Source organism: Syngnathoides biaculeatus, chromosome 18 (genome assembly GCF_019802595.1).
Source record: "Syngnathoides biaculeatus isolate LvHL_M chromosome 18, ASM1980259v1, whole genome shotgun sequence".
In the NCBI taxonomy this organism is placed as follows: domain Eukaryota; kingdom Metazoa; phylum Chordata; class Actinopteri; order Syngnathiformes; family Syngnathidae; genus Syngnathoides; species Syngnathoides biaculeatus.
Window position 1 is genome coordinate 2339618 of NC_084657.1, and position 16567 is coordinate 2356184.

Here is a 16567-nt window from a genome sequence, read left to right on the forward strand (position 1 = left end):
CAGGGTGTACCCCGCTTCCTGTCCGATGATACCTTAGATAGGCTCCAGTACTCCCGCGACCCTTGTGAGGATAAGAGGTTCAGAAAATGGATGTACGGATGACAAAACCTGCGTACCGGATGCAATTTCATGGTTTAGAACTTGTTTTCTGAAGTTGCTGATTAAATGATTGGAAAAATTGGACATTTCTCATATTGCTTCATATGTTTTTCTATGAAAAATAGCATAAACGTATTTCTGTATCTTGGGTTTTCCGTTCATTGATTTTTTTTTTTTTTTTAAATAGTCCTTCTATGTCACTCAAGATGTCTTTGGCGTTAATGCCACTGGAGGGAGCCCTAATTCTGTTGTTGCAATACACCAGAGGGATCTGTGATCCCAAGTACCGGGAAGTGGCAGCCATTTTGCATTCACGGAATACCAGGCAGCAAGATCAATGGTGTTATTTATGAGGTACTGTCTGAATGAATTTGTGAAAGTGTTAGAACAATTGTTTGTTATTACTGACACTGTGAATGTACGAAAACAAGAGTATAATGGATTTAATGTGTGGTTAGGATCATTTTGTACTTGCATTTGGAGAATTGGAATGGCAACATATGTACATTTTTGCATCTTGCTTGGTTGCTATGAATCTGTTTAAGTGTTTACCATTATGCACTTTTGTCTCTACCCTAATGCAAGACCAATTCCAGTGGGCCACCATCATTTGCTCTGTCCAAGGATTCTCTAAGCAACATTTTGGCAGCATTTCATCACTGTTTATGATTTTCCCCATACACATTTAAGAACTCTTAAGATTACATTACATTGGACTGGTATGAAATGAAAGTATTGATCTCTTAAATTTTCTATACTATCACGGGCTAGAAATTTAAATAATCAAAAATGTATTTGAAATGGGAGCTCAAGGAAGGGAGTTTATGCAAAAACTAAGGTGCGATAAACTCCTAAATTGGGATTTTTCTTTACCATCGTATTTACTGTAATTATTATTTTTACTGAAGAAACACCAGGAAGCTGAACTGGAGGTGGCAGAAATGAAGATGTTGAGGTTCTCGCTCGGAGTGAGCAGGTTGGATAGGATTAGAAATGAGCTCATTAGAGGGACAGCCAAAGCTGGATGTTTTGGAGACAAGATTCGAGAGAGCAGACTTCGATGGTTTGGACATGTCCAGAGGCGAGAGAGTGAGTATATTGGTGGAAGGGTGCTGAGGATGGACCTGCCAGGCAAAAGAGCGAGAGGAAAACCAAAGAGAAGGTTTATGGATGTGGTGAGGGAAGACGTGAGGGCAGTTGGGGTTAGAGAGGAAGATGCAGGAGATAGGCTAAGGTGGCAAAAGATGACACGCTGTGGCGACCCCTGACGGGACAAGCCGAAAGGAAAAGAAGAAGATTGTATTTACTGTAATTAATCAAAATATAAGAAAACGACCCATATACTGTATGTATATCAGCAAAAAGTATCATTGTTTTGAACATTTGAGTTCTTTTACATAAGCCACGTTTATGTCTATGCTTTCAGTCGGGGTTTTGTCTGAATATCTGATGAACATGATTTGGTTTGGACCTAGGTACTGCACAAGTGCGAACAAAGGCAGAAGGTCATGGTCCCTCGTGGGAAAAAGCAACATAAACAAAATATAAATGGAAACATGCAATAACCGAGCGGCCCTGTGCTTGGATGTCTAGAGCTGTAGACTTCTTTGCATGCTGAATCTCTCTCGTCCAGTAAGTTTCAGGCATTTGACCTTGCACGGAGGGCATCTCCCAGTAGGCACGACCATTCTGACAGTCTGTTGTTGTTTATAAGGTCATCCCCACCATAGGGGGCAGCATAGTCATTACACACACCCCATGGCTTTGTTTGTCTCTGGCAGTCTGTTTCTCTGTCATAAGGTCAGAGGCTACTTACTGTCCTACTGCACTTGTCGTCACAACAGGCTTCAAAAATGCAAATTTCTCTGGGTTTCAGATGTTCACTATCAAGTTTATTAAGGAGTGACTGAAGTGCGAAATTGTAGCTGGTGATCTGGAGTAGACTAAAAGATGGCAAGTTCCCAAAGAAAAGCACAGACAGACATAGAGTAAGGAGGAGTCAGTGCATGAGAGCACCAAGCTCAGTGAGGTTTTTAGTCGGGTGCACTACCAATCCAACCTAGCTCAAGCGCTATTCAGAAGACAGCGTCTTTTGTTCTTCTGCTACAGTAAAAAAAAAAAATGAACAGGAAAAAAAAAAGAGGGTGAATCTTGTGTGCACAGTAAGCCCTCTGATCTGCCTTCTCCAACCTCACCACCATCACCAACCCTCCCTCTTCTCCATCCCCTCACCAGCACACTCCTCTATGCCTCCACATCCCTTTATGCCCCCCCGATAAACATAAGGCCAGGAGTCACTCTCCTGGTTGCCACAGTAACTAGCTCACCTTTCTCTCACTCCCCTGCACATAAACCACTTAAATAAACACCATAGATCTACAGAAAGAAGAAGGGTTATATTTTCAAGATCGCTTCTGTACAATATTCCACAATGTGTGTCTTTACAGATATACCGCATAGAAGTACAAATAAATAAATTCAGTGGCCAAGGTTAAAATGACACTCAAGGGACACAAAAAGGATCTAGTAATACAATGCAAGGGACTGTGCTTTTCTTTGATATTCACGTTACAAGTCAGCCCGTTCTCCACCTGCTCCCCATCCCCCTCTTCTGAGTCCTTCACCCCCACACGCCCCAACCCCCCATCCCGTGGCCTTATTGTCTGAAAGTGGCAGTCAGGTGGCGTTGCTGGAGGAGGGAGGGCCAATTTGATACAGTTGCAGCATTTCTCCCTCAGAAATGTCCAGCTATTCTACGTCTGAACGCTTTGTGTCCGTCTGTCTCCTCTCGTTGCTCTTTTGTCTGTGGATGTGCCCAATGACCAATTATTCTATCATTACTTCCTAATTACTCTGGGCGCTACAGCAACTGGTAGTACAGTCATAGAGGGACAGAGAAAGCGCGAGAATATAAATCAATTACTTCCATTTTGAAATTATTTGTGGGACTATTTTTTTTTCTTTCTCCCAAGATGACGGCATGTTAAATGCTCCCCCGATGATCGTGATAATTTAGAGCAATATGGTAATCAGGGTGCTGATGGCTATTTCTCCCCTCGCCAGCCACCGTTTTTGTCCTCTCGCACTCTTGTCATGTTGTCAGCTAAATTACATTGAAGGTTTAATTGGTTATTTTAGATCACAGGCATGACAAGACAAATGGTGGAAATCAGCTCTGTGATCTCTGATTAACACTTTTTAGAAATAAGGCCGAGCCATCATGTTCTAATGGTGTTTTATTCATCTGCTTTAGGTTAAGTGAGAAGAGCAGGACACACTTGGAGCACTGCATGAATGAAATAGTCTTTCAATTCAATTTTTCAATTATATTTCTTGTTTATGATTGAGTAGTCATTTTCACACATAAATGTTGAATACCATTGTTATGTTTACTCCGTTACTCTGTCGCTTTAGTAGTTGAGTAATTAAGTTGCTGCACAATGTCTGATAGCACCCATGTAGTAGTATGGATATTCATGACCCTTAAAATGACAATTGTTGGTTCGCTTACTTCATTGCCAAATGTAGTTTCTCTAGATAGTCAATATTTAAGTCGCATTGCTGTATGGTCACTGCCAATTGACACTTTTTGTCATTAGATGTATTTAGTGCACACTCACAAGATTCTAAGTTTGATCAGCTTTTCAGCAGCAGTAAAAATGCAGCAGAGGATTAATTAGTGCATCCACTGAGTCTGACTCACTCACTCACAAGTCAGGTTTATTTGTATCATTCTTGATTGCCAAATAGAAATTAAAAAAAAAAACATCTGAAAGGGCTAAAGAGGCGAACATTTGACAAAAATCGGCATTATTCCATGGTCTAAACCCCCAGCCGGTAAGGACAAACTCAAAAACACATCCATCCATTCATTTTCTGCTATTTTGGTTAAAAAAAAAAAAAAATGAAGTGAAGAAGCAATAAGAAGGGACCACAGAGAGTGAAGTCCCCCTTCCCAGATGAGCAGGCTGAAATGGAAGAGAAGTGGGCAGCATTTATCACATAGCATGGCCGTGTACAATGTTAGTTAAGATAACATAAGACTCTGTTTAATTAAATAAAGCGCTGCAGGTAAACATCTCTAAGAAAGTGATTCTTCCTCAGGAACTGGCCTGGTCGGTTGATACAAGAACCATCCACAGCAATGCCTCCAAAGTAGTTTGCCACCTCGGAACTTGCCAATGCATGTTTGTGGAGAATCCATACAGCAACAGCATCAGTTCAATCACTGCCACCTAAGCCCTAATCAAAAACAAAGAACAAAAAGGTGAACAGCAAAAAAAAAAAAAAAAAGGCAAAAATACAGATGTGACGGGTCAGCCTGGGCAAGAGGCAATTTACAAACCCAATTCCAATGAAGTTGGGACACTGTGTTCAACAGAAATAAGAACAGAATACAATGGTTTTTAAATCTTGTTCAACCTATATTTACTTGAATAAACTTTAAAGACATTTAACTTTCAAATTGATAAAATGTATTGTTTCAGCAAATAATCATTAAGTTGGAAATTTATGCCTGAAACATGTTCCAAAAAAAAGCTGGAACAGGTGGCAAAAAATACAAACATCTGTTTGGAACATCCCACAGGTGAACAGGCTAATTGGGAACAGGGGGGTGCCATAATTGACTAGAAAAGAAGCGTCCCTGAATTGCTCAGTCATTCAAAAGCAAAGATGGGACAAGTTTCACATATTTGCGAATAAGTGCTGAGAAAATAGTTGAACAGTTTAAGGAGAGTGATCCTCAATGAAGAATTGCAAGGAATTTAGGGATTTCATCATCTATGATCCATAATATCATCAAAAGGTTCAGAGAATCTAGAAAAAAAAAAAAAAACACTGAAGGTAAGCGGCAAAGCTGAAAACTAACTTTTAATACCCGTGACCTTCGGTCCCTTAGGCGGCACTCCATCAAAAACCGACACCAATGTGTAAAGAATATCATCACATCAGAAAACCAATGTCAGTAAATACAGTTTGGCCCCACATCCCTAAGTGCAATTTAAAACTCTACTACGCAAAGCAAAAGCCATTTATCAACAACTCACAAAATTGCCACCAGTTCGTCTGGCTCTGAGCTCATCTAAGATGGACTGATGCAAAGTCAAAAACTGTTCTGAGGCGCAACGAGTCCAAGTTTTAATTTGTTTGAAGAAATTGTGGACGTCGTGTCCGAGTGAAAGGGGAGAAGAACCATCAGGGGTGTTATGGACACAAAGTTCAAAAGCAAGAAATCAGTGATGCAACGGGGGCTGGGTTAGTACGAGTAGCATGGGTAACTTACACATCTGTGAAGGCACCATTAATGCTGAAAGGTACTTCCGGGTTTTGAAGAAACAAATGCTGCCATGCAAGCAACGTCTTTTTCATAGAAATTCCTGCTTATTTCAGCAAGTAACAAAACATTAAAATACCAAAATCACATGGAGATGGCCGGCAAAGAGGTGGAGCATCAAAGTCAACAGACTTCTAATAATCGAAATGACAAGACCAGAAAGAAGCATGTTACAAGCGTTGAGGCGAGACGTGAAAAATGCATGAATTGATGATCTCTGCATGACTCGTTGATAGAATGGGCTACATTTTAGCAATATTGCAAGATGACAAAATGTAGTTTGAGTGATATTTTTTTTATGCATACTTGAAAGGCGGATGTTGACGCAAATCTAACCCCGAGATCATTGCGGAGTCACTTTGAATAATGGCGCAATTCTCAGAACTTAGAGTGGTATCGTTAAACGTGCCTGTGTCTGGCAATCACCAATCAGGATCTTCTCTGTTTTGACAGGGTTAAAAAGCAAAAATTTACAGGAAATCCAGTGTAATCTCAAGACATGCCCCCAGATTACAACAATCGCGTACATATGTAGTTGGGCATCGCTGTCATAAAAGCAAAATCTCCTGTCATGCATCCAGCCAACAATCAGCACTCATCTGCCATCTATGGATTCATACATCCAGCCAGTATATGAATAGCTTGACTGGCTTCCATTCACATCCACTAACATGTACTCAGATACCTTCCATCCATCCATCCATCTGCAAAGGCTGGAGTTCTGACACACACATTGTTCACCAGCTAGCAGCTATTTAACGAGAGCAGCGGGACAGCGTGGCACTAATTGCTGCGTGTGATTTATATCAAACTGGGACCATGAAGGAACACGGGCAGATGATGGTACTCTGAGAGCAGCTGCTTCACCCAATATTTACTTAACCCTATGCTGGCTGGTGTGGCACTAATGCTAATAACGATTGGTCTATGGGGAGTCACCGCACTGGTTAGCATCATGTTCAGCAGTAGTACTGGAGGCCTGGCTACTGAAAGACAGAATTTGTCCTCGTCGCGTGGGAGGATAAATTGGAGCAATTATAAAGAGACACGATTGGTCTCCTGACAGTTTGTAATCGAAGAGGAAAGGTTGCTGTATTTCAAAAAGAAAAAGGTATGCCTAGGTTTTCATGTTATTAAATGACTATGCAAAGCAAATACATGACCACATGATACTCAAGGATTTTTTTTTTTTTTTTTTTTTTTAAATCATACTTCAAAAGGGGAGTGATAAGTAGCACCTTTGATTGTGTTACTCTTCTGACCAGCCCAAATTTTACAGTGCTTATTTTCCTCTATTTGTCAACAGCGCTAGACACTTCCATCCTATCCCTGTCTGCCTGGATCATTTGGAGTGATCAGAGACAGTCAGACACATCTTGAGCTTTACGTCGTCAATATGCAGCACCTCAGCAACGGTGCCAATAGATTGATTCAAGGATCATATTTATCCATTCACGTCTGACGTGAGTTTAATGACCCATTTACACATCGGAGGAGCAAACAACTACTAAATTATGTTAAGCAAACAACTGCCACATACAAGAGGTTGCTGGAGCACAGCAGAAAATAAGAGAGCCTGATTCTGTCTCCGTAGCAACCTTGATTGATATTCGTCAGGTGGTGCAGCTGTCAAGCGTCTTGACCACCGCAAGCTAATGCTCTCCAGTCAGAGATGGGGGATGGGGGAGAAAGGCAGGCACACATCAAGGAGAAGGCATGAGGGGGGGGGGGGGAGAAAAGTAGTAACAAATAAGAGGGAGGGAAATGGAAAAGAAACATAATGTGAAAAGATTTCAAGACGTAAGAATGGGCAGCAGCCGCTTTGGCAATTTGATCGTCGAGGCTCAAGTCATCAAAAGAAAAAAATAGATAAAAGATGAAGGGAGTGTCTCCTTGGTGCTCTGGAGATGTAAAGCAGATAAATGGTATGTGAAATCAGGCTGTTAAACACTTCTCTTAGATGATACACATCTCATTAGGAATGTGTAATTCTGTATGTGTCATCTTGCTTTAATTACATTTTTGTGTCAATGTCTACTTAAATTCTAGCCCCCTAAATTCCTTTCGTACAAATTTACTCGTGTGTGTGTGTGTGTGTGTGTGTGTGTGAAGCCACAAATTCCATCAACAACACCTATTGGTGTTTGAACTTTCTAACGCTAATATAGTTTAACAGTGCATCACTTTCTATAAAAATCAATTTTCTTATGCCCTAAATACTCAGCTGCACTAATAGTAGTAGTAATGTCTTGTTTCATCATTATCACAGGAGTCATATGAAAGTAAAACAAAACTATTTTGTTTTTTTTCTTGAATATGTTAGCTTGGATTATGAATCCAGATCTCCAAACTTCTGCCATCTTTCAACAAAAATCTGAGCAATATTTACTTGTGCTCAACTAATGTGATTTTTTTTTTTTTTTTAAAGATGTTGTTCATTTTCTCTCTCACTTCTCGTACAATGCAGAGACTTTTTTTTTTTCCCCTTGCTTTGCATCCGTTGACATTTTGTCTTGCTGACAAGATTGTTTTTCTTAAAAAAAAAAAAAAAAAATTAGAAGCGGCAACTCCTGGACAATTTTAAACCAGCGGGATTGTATTTTTCTTTTTTGTGGATAATCAGTTGTTTCATCATTATGTGAGCATGGCCTGTTTACTAGCACAAGCTTGGTGTTGGGAACAAGACCATCTGTCAAGATGCCTCCATCCTCTATTGAGGACTATCACGGACTACTGCATAGGATGTCAATTCTGGAATTTAAAAAAAAAAAAAAAAAATCTACCATATTGAAGTTTGTGAATGTACTGTGAGTGGACAGACAGGGAATGAAACCACTCAACCGATGTCCGTCATGCTCCTGGCCCCGCCCAGCTTGGCAGGCAATCAGCACTCACACACCTCTCTACCTCATGAAGCCTAATGATTCTCAATACATACAGGACCCGGGGGAAGACTAGTCCTCTGCCACATCCTTGCCTTTGATGCCTCGTTCCCGCACTCCCGTTTGCCTGACTTCTGCCTTCTGTGTACCGAACGTCGCCTTTCCCCTGACCGCCCGCTGCCACTAGTACTTCTGTTCGTTTGGACTGACTTGCTGGTAACCGACCTCGGAACAAATAAAGACCTCTTTTGTACTGTCTGCCTGCCTGTTGAGTCGTGCATTTGGGTCCGCCCTCAAGCCTCGTTCATGACAATGTCTCAAAACGGTGAGGAAAAAGTGTGGTGACAGACAGCCACCAAGCTCAACAACGAGGACAGATATGGACTGTGGAAACAATGACGGATCCTTCAGTAGTAGTCCCTGTAATTTACTGGGAGCAAAGCCCAAAGATATCCATCCATCCATTTCTCCGGGTTGGGTCACGGGGGAAGTTGCTTCAGCAGGGGATACCCAGACTTCCCTTTCCCCGGCCACCTCTTGCAGCTCTTCCGGAGGGATCCCGAGGCATTCCCAGGCCATCCGAGAGTCATAGTCTCTCCAGCGTGTCCTGGGTCCTCCCCAGGGTCTCTTTCCGGAGGGACATGCCCGGAACACCTCACCAGGGAGGCGTCCGGGAGGCATCCGGATCAGATGCCCCACCCACCTCATCTGGCTCCTCCCAATGCGGAGGAGCAGCGGCTCGACATTGAGCCGCTCCCAGATGACCGAGCTTCTCACCCTATCTCCAAGATAGATATGGGACATATAAAAGTGAGGACACAACAACACCAGCACATCACCAAGGAATCTGGCAGGCCGTCTTTGCGGGCTGCCTCAACCCCGAGTGAGCAGCCATGGACGGTCATTACAGTGAAGAGCAAGAAAAAAGAACATTAGTCAATGCAAAACATTGACATCAGACTTACAAATAGATTTGAGCCACTTTCAGAAGAACCTGGCCTAGAACGCTTATCCTCCATCACCACTGAAAGGTATACAGTTAAATAATCTGAGAAAAAATTGGGGCCCCAAACGTTAATAGTTGGTGATGGAGCCGTCAATGATGTGAAAGCCTTTTGCAGTGAGAAGAACACCAAAGTACTGTCTTTTACTAATGAAACGTTGCCTGATATCTCTCAAAATATCCTGGAGATCACTGATCAGCACCCAACTGTGAAATCTGTCACTCTACACACAGGGACCCTGGATGTTTTCAAGCAGAGGTGCTGAAGGGAGATTTCATTGATCTCTGAACAATCTCGCTAGCGATCTCTGTTTGGATGCTGAGGTTTTTATAACCAGACCGCTCCCATTTGTATGACTTGGAGATAAACGTTTCTCAAGGCTCTGTCAATTGAATAAGTGGTTAAGCGAAGTGTATTCTGCACTATCCGTGAGTTTCATTGACAATTTCTGCATTTTTTTGGGGAGCATAGACATCTTTACAAAGCAGATGGTTTGTCTCAATCAAAAAAAGAGAGTTAAATTATTGGCTGCCAACATTTTTTACTGTGTACGTGATTTGCCACCCCGAAAAGAAATTGTTTACAAAAATCAAGGACAATAGAATGCAGCTGTTACCAGACAATCAGATGATCAAGAGATAGGCCGAGAAAAAGTGTAGACAGCCTCATTTAGGTCATCCAAACTATCAGAGGAGAAAATGACAAATGGAATGAACCAGCACTTTGAAGCTCCCACACCACTTCTTGCCTCATAGGAGACTTCCACATCTCAGAATTCTCCCTCTACGACTCAGACAACCAGACAATATGCAGTAGATGTTGGCTCCCCCTCTCCTAGCCTGAATGTAATCTTGGGTCTGATGGATGAAATGAAGATTTGTCAATGTTGGAGTCCAGCCCATACCATGCCAAGACCTTCCTCCCGTCCCCCCCCCCCCCCTCACCTGAAACCACTGCCCAAAAAGATGCGAAAGGCCCCCCTCCACCCATTAAGAATCGTATCTCTAAATCTGATTGATATTTGATGGGTCTTTTCCACAATAACTCAGACCCCTATGGAGTTATGGCAGCTATTCGTACTGGGTACAACTATTTTGTCATAACGGGGGACTTTAACATCCATGTTGACAATAGCGTGAATAAAACATGCAACAGACTTTCTGCTATGGTAGACACATTTGACTTCTCTCATCATATTAAGAAGTTAACTCACACTCAAGGTCACATCTTAGTACCAATTACGCTCTCCCAGGTGTCACTGTCACTGTGTTTATGAACATTGAAGTCCCCCAGCGGAATGATCGAGTCCCCTGTGGGAGTGTTGTCCAGTGCCCCCTCCAAGGACTCCAAAACGGGTAGGGGTACATTGAACTCCTGTTTGGTGCATTGGCACAAACAACAGTCAGGACCAGTTGCTCAAACTGAAGGCATAGGGAGCCTACCCTCTCATCCACTAGGGTGAACCCCATTGTACGGGTGCCTGACCTGTTGCCCAATAAGTATGCCCACACCTGTTCTGCACCTCTCATCATGGCCAACTCCAGAGTGGAAAAGAGTCCAAACCCTATCAAGAAGACTGGTACCAGAGCCCAAAAAGTCTGTGGAGACGACCCTGATTACATCTAGTTGGAACTTCTCGACCTCACACGCCAGCTTGTGCTTCCTCCTTGCCAGAGAGGTCACATTCCATGTCCCTAGACCCAGCTTCTCTAGCCGGTAAATGTACAGTGTCATGACACAATAAATTAAAATGTGTAATAATACTAACTAGTTCTCCTATATAACTACAAAGGTGTTACTTTGAAGTCGTCATATATAGTTGAAACCAGATAGTGTGACATGAATTCACACCAAATCTTTCATGGTTCAATAAGGATTCCCAACACCAGAGTATAAGAGAGTCCAACCTCTATCAAGACAACTGGTACCAGAGCCGAAAGCCGTGTGTGGAGGAAAGCCCGGCTATATCTAGAACCGCTTTGGGGTTCAGAGAGCATTCCGCATTCCTAGAGCCAACTTCTGTAGCCTAGGATTGAAATGCCAAGGTTCCTGCCTTCAGCTGTTGGCTCGTTCGCACTCCCCCCGAACCCTAAGGCCCTTCCAGAAGGTGGTGAGCCCATGGAAAGGAGAATCCATACTACCCTTACGGGCTGTGCCCAGCTGGATCTCAGGAGTGCAGGCGATTACCTCCGAACCCCACCTCCAGGCCTGAGTCCAGAGGGGGGATCCGGTGGCTCACTTGCAGGCAAAGGAAACCTACATCCATTTATATTTCATCATAGTGGTCTTTTAGTCATGGACCCAGGACCTTTTTGGAATAGCTGATCTGACCAGATGCATAAAACCCCAAATAACTTAGCGCCTGGGATCGTTGGAACACAAAACCCTCCATCATGGTAAGGTGATGGCTCCAGGAGGGGCATCTATCCATCCATACATTTTCTGAGCTGCTTATCCTCATGTGGGGCATGGGAGTGCTGGAACCTATTCTATCTTCTAGCAAAAGGCAGCGTACACCCTGAACTGGTTACCGTCGAATCGCAGGGCACATTGAGACAGACAACAGCCACGTTCACAATCACACCTAGGGGCAATTTAGAGAGTCCAGTTAATGCGTGTTTTTGGGTTGTGGGAGGAAACTGGAGTGCTCAGAGAAAACTTATGTAGGAACGCAGGGAACATGCAAACTCCCCACAGGCAGGGCAGGATTTGAACCCCAGTCCTCAGAACTGTGAGACCGACGCTCTACAGATGCTCCACCGTGCCGCCCCCAGGAGGGGTAATGAGGTTTTATTTTTATTAAATTGTAACTTTCTTTCCTTACATTAAATGTATCAATCTTTCAAATTCTAATTTATCATCATGATAATGATAACGATAATTCTTAGCATTATGATAACTTCGTTCTTGGCGTTACCGTCGCACCTAGCAATACAGGATGTTAAGAGCAATCATCATGAGTCATCATCCACAAGTGTTTCTCTCATCTGTTCACAGCCAGTGACAACCAATGCAACATTTGATTCCCACTGACTGTTTTTTTTTTGGGCTTTCATCCTTGCTGTCATCCTCCTCAGTGTGGCTCCTGAATATTTAATAACCCTGAATTACTGAGGCCTTCAACTATAATGATGGGAAAAAAATCAGACAATTAAAGCGGAAGGGCTCCAGCTTTAAGTCTCACCTCCCCCAGAGGATCCAGAGATTATTTAAAGAGGCACACTGTTTGATTATCTAATCCTCTTCTTGCCCCCTCTGCTTTACTCACAGAGCAGCACTGTCTGCTCCACTTGCCACTGCAAATTACCATGAAACCCAAATGAGGACTGTATCCAAGTTCGTTTTCCATAATCAGGAACGTGATGGTGGGATCTCGAGCGAAAGATTCTTTTACAGTCTGGCTGTTGATGTCAGATTTTTAAGATTTGTGCACCCTTTTCTTTTGCTGCACACAAAAGAATGATTGGATGTTTTGTAACGAAATAAAGAAAATGTTTGGTTTTTTTTCCAGATCCCAAATGAATGGACAACCTGTTAAGAGCAGACTCCATTTTTAATCAATTGCTACATAACACGATCAACAATAAACTTCACCCAATCATTTTATTTTCATTGAGATCTGATTTAGAGGTGCAGCAGTTAATTGATTAATCAGCAACTATTTTGGTCACTGATTATGTTAAGAACTTTAAGTTAAAATTGTCCAAATTAGCAGAATTAAAGCCTCTCAGCAGTACATATTGTCAGACTTCTGTATTGCTAGATGAAAGCAAACATTTTGCCATTGTGTTTAATCACAACAAGACATTTGTAACCCTCTGCTTTTACACAGCAAATCAGTAAATGAACCATTATCAATTTGTTAGTGCCTTTTCTAGACTGACAATTTGAGATGTCCTGTTTTTTTTTTTTTTAAATAAAGTGATGGAACTTATCAATTGACACATTTTCTGTATTGCTTATCCTAACCAGTGTCCAAATTTTTTTAGCCAACTCATTGATTAATGAAAAAAAAAAAAAAAAAAAGGCTTACGGCCATGCTACTCTGAGAGCGCCCGATCTAGTCAGATCTCGGACGCTAAACGGGTTTGGCCCTGGTTAGTACTTGGATGGAAGACCGCCTGGGAATACCAGGTGCTGTAAACTTCTCTCCCTCGCTAAATGCAGACGGGTTGCGTCAGGAAAGGCATCCGGCGTAAAACTGTGCCATACAAATATGCGTTCATCTAAGATGACGCGCAGTGGCGAGCCCTAACAGGACAAGCCGAAAGGAAAAGAAGATTGATTAATGAAAAACTAATCAACAAATGAAGTAACCATTAAAATAATGGCAAATTAATGCTCTAATCTAGTGAAGCCTCGTAAAAAGAGGGAGAGGACCCGAGTGCAGGAAAGCAGGGAGGCCAGGGCAGGAGTGCAGAAATTACAAAAAAAGATGTATTTAAGAGAAACGGGCAAATAAGGCATACAGAAAAATCAAGGTAAACAAAGTGTCCAAAAAATTTTAAAAATAAAACAAGAAACAAGACATAACTCGAGATTTACCTGAGTGAAACTACTTTGACATTTGACAAGGAAGCGACAAGACCTGAAAGAAACCAGGGAACTAAATGCAAACAAATTGAAGAGACAACAAGGAACACTTGGAAAAGAAATGAATGACTGCAGGGAGCTGATTGGTCGACACAAGGTAGAAGGTTGACGACAACAGGTGGCCACGATAACTGAACGAGCACACGAGACCTGAAAAATACGGGACACAAAAAACAAAATACGAAATCAAACAAAAACACAAACCATGACAGTACCCCTGCCTATTAAGGAACAAATCCCAGACATTACCAAAAGGCACAACAAAGTAAAAGTTACCCAAACAGGGTGGGCAAAAGGGGGCCTGCAGGCAGTTTTAATTCACCAATGAGACCAAGACTGATGCCTTGGACTTGAGGTGCTTGGCTGGCCAGTTCAGTTGGTCAGCCAAGACACCATACGTAAGGGTTTTCACAGGGTTGCTCAGTCAGGTGGCCATGATTCCAATGGAAGCCAAAACACAGACCATGAAAGCTGATTTGCATATACATTGAAAAATATATATTTCACCGTGGCAGCTCGGAGGAGCAACTGGTTAGAGTGTTGGTCTCACAGTTCTGAGGAACAGGGTTGAATTTCCAGCCCTGCCTGTGTGGAGCTTTTAAGTTTCTCCCCATGCCTGTATGGGTTTTCTCCGAGCACTCCGGTTTCCTTCCACATCCCCAAATCAATATTAATTGGAGACTCTAAATTGCCCTTAGGTGCGATTGTGAGTGTGACTGTTGTCTGTTTCTGCGTGCACTGTGCCTGGCCGACAACTTGTTCGGGGTGTACCCCGCCTCCTACCTGGTGACAGCTTGGACAGCGCTCCTGCAACCCTTGTGAGGATAAGGGGCTCAGAAAATGGATGGATGGATGGATAGTTGTATTAAAAAAAATGTCCTTACTGAATCACTTGTAGTTGCCAGCATGACTTGTTACATAGACAAAGTCAGACATTGTGAAGTAGATACTAAAAGTATTCTTAATGTCTGTCAGTGCAGCACACAGTGACAACAAACATGCATGCGTGGAGGTTTCACACAAAGACACAGATGATGAATATTTATGATTAAACAGCTGAGACTGAACACAGTTCCATTTATTGCTGGCCAAAGTGAGGCCAATAATGGGAATGTAAACCCAACCCCCATCAGGAGTTTAATATTTTTTTTCCTGCAATTGGAAAATTCTTGAACCCCCCCCCCAACCACATCCACGGATTTTGGAGCTTTTATTCAGAAAGATGCCAGACTTCAGTTTTAAATTCAACAGACTAATCTTTGTTTGGAAAAAGTAAAAAGCTCACCCAGCTGTCACGTGGCCATCTCTCGATCGAGCGCCGGTCATTGTGTGACAATGTTTGCCAAAGACCTCCACACAAATCGTTGTCTAACATTGTTCATTGTTAGATTGTGTTCACAGAGATCTTGACAAAAAGATTCTGCTGTAGCTCCAAAACTGAAGCAAATTCATTATGGAAAAAAATGCTGACATTGATTTGATAACACTTGACACCATTCACCACAAAAAAAAAAAAAAAGAAATGTTGGTCATTGAATCACTGAGCCTTCCCAAATTTTTCATTCCTAACAAGAGTGTAGAAACGATTTGTATCCATCCATCTGATATTTTATGAAGTCATTTCTGAAAAATTATGATCCATATAATAATTAATTGGAACCATATTTCAACTACGCTGTGTGTGAATAACTGTCATCCAACGTATCATAACTTTGCCGTCTTGGATTTCAAATACTTTCACATAATCTAAAATCTCTTTTCCGTTTAACAAGACAGAAGAATGTGGGCCAACGTTGAGGCCAAGCGCCTCAGGGTTGGAGCTTCGCTGTTGTCTTCAGATTTGAATTCATTGAGAGTCCATTTGCATCCAGTTTTAATAGTGGTTTATTCAGTCAAGCAGAAGATGACATCTTTATCTGTGGTTGACATATGAGGCAGTTACCCTCGGGCTAACGCGTGTCTTGTTAATGAGCAGAGGGATGCCGCTGCTGATTAGGAACAGCAATAAAAAAAAAAAAAAAAAAAAAGATCAGCCTTCCACTCTGACTCAAGTCTGCAGCCAGCAGATAGTCCAGGTGTGGTCATAAATTAGGGCACGTTTGTGACACTGCCTATTTTACTGTAGTTCTTTACCTTTTGTCGCGTCCCATCGGAACGAGAGTAGGACCCAAATGCAGGACTCGGAAGATGCAAGGTAGTTCAAGGAGAGACACGTTTATTATATGCAGAGGTAGGGGATCGAGCAGGCAGTCCGGCGCAGCGGCGGCTGTTGGGACGTCGGGCGAAGAGAGCAGGTGAGCGGACAGGCAGGAGTCGGTACGCGGGAGAACAATCAACGCAGGCAGAAGTATCGAAGGAGTCAGGCTTACGGGGTTGGTCGGAGAACGGACGAAGGTCGGTACACACAGGTTCGATCGGGGATACCGGAGCACCCGAACGGGACATGAAGATCATCGCGGTCATATAAATCCACAGCATAATCAGGCTGCATGAGGTGCAGGTGTGCACCTCCCAATCAGAGCAACCGCGGACACCCGCACAGCCCGGGCTGGAGCGGCAGGATCACGACACCTTTTGCAAGCACTGAACCAAAAAGGAATGACCAAATTATTCGATATGATAGCAATACTTACAGTCGCATAATTTTCTCATTC

General features: G+C 42.6%; 1 protein-coding gene, 1 long non-coding RNA gene and 1 pseudogene across 3 annotated transcripts in view; 2 read left to right on the plus strand and 1 right to left on the minus strand.

Moving 5' to 3' along the window:
- The window catches only part of dscama (Down syndrome cell adhesion molecule a), a 98338-nt gene that overhangs the window by 32593 nt on the left and 49178 nt on the right, over positions 1 to 16567 (plus strand). The window lies entirely within an intron of this gene.
- LOC133492109 (uncharacterized) lies at positions 3802 to 16179 on the minus strand. Its single transcript, XR_009792557.1, has 3 exons — positions 16047 to 16179; positions 13866 to 14063; positions 3802 to 4341 (listed from the first exon to the last, which is right to left on the minus strand). It is a non-coding gene; the product is annotated as an uncharacterized LOC133492109 (long non-coding RNA).
- On the plus strand, positions 13348 to 13466 carry LOC133492328 (5S ribosomal RNA; annotated as a pseudogene).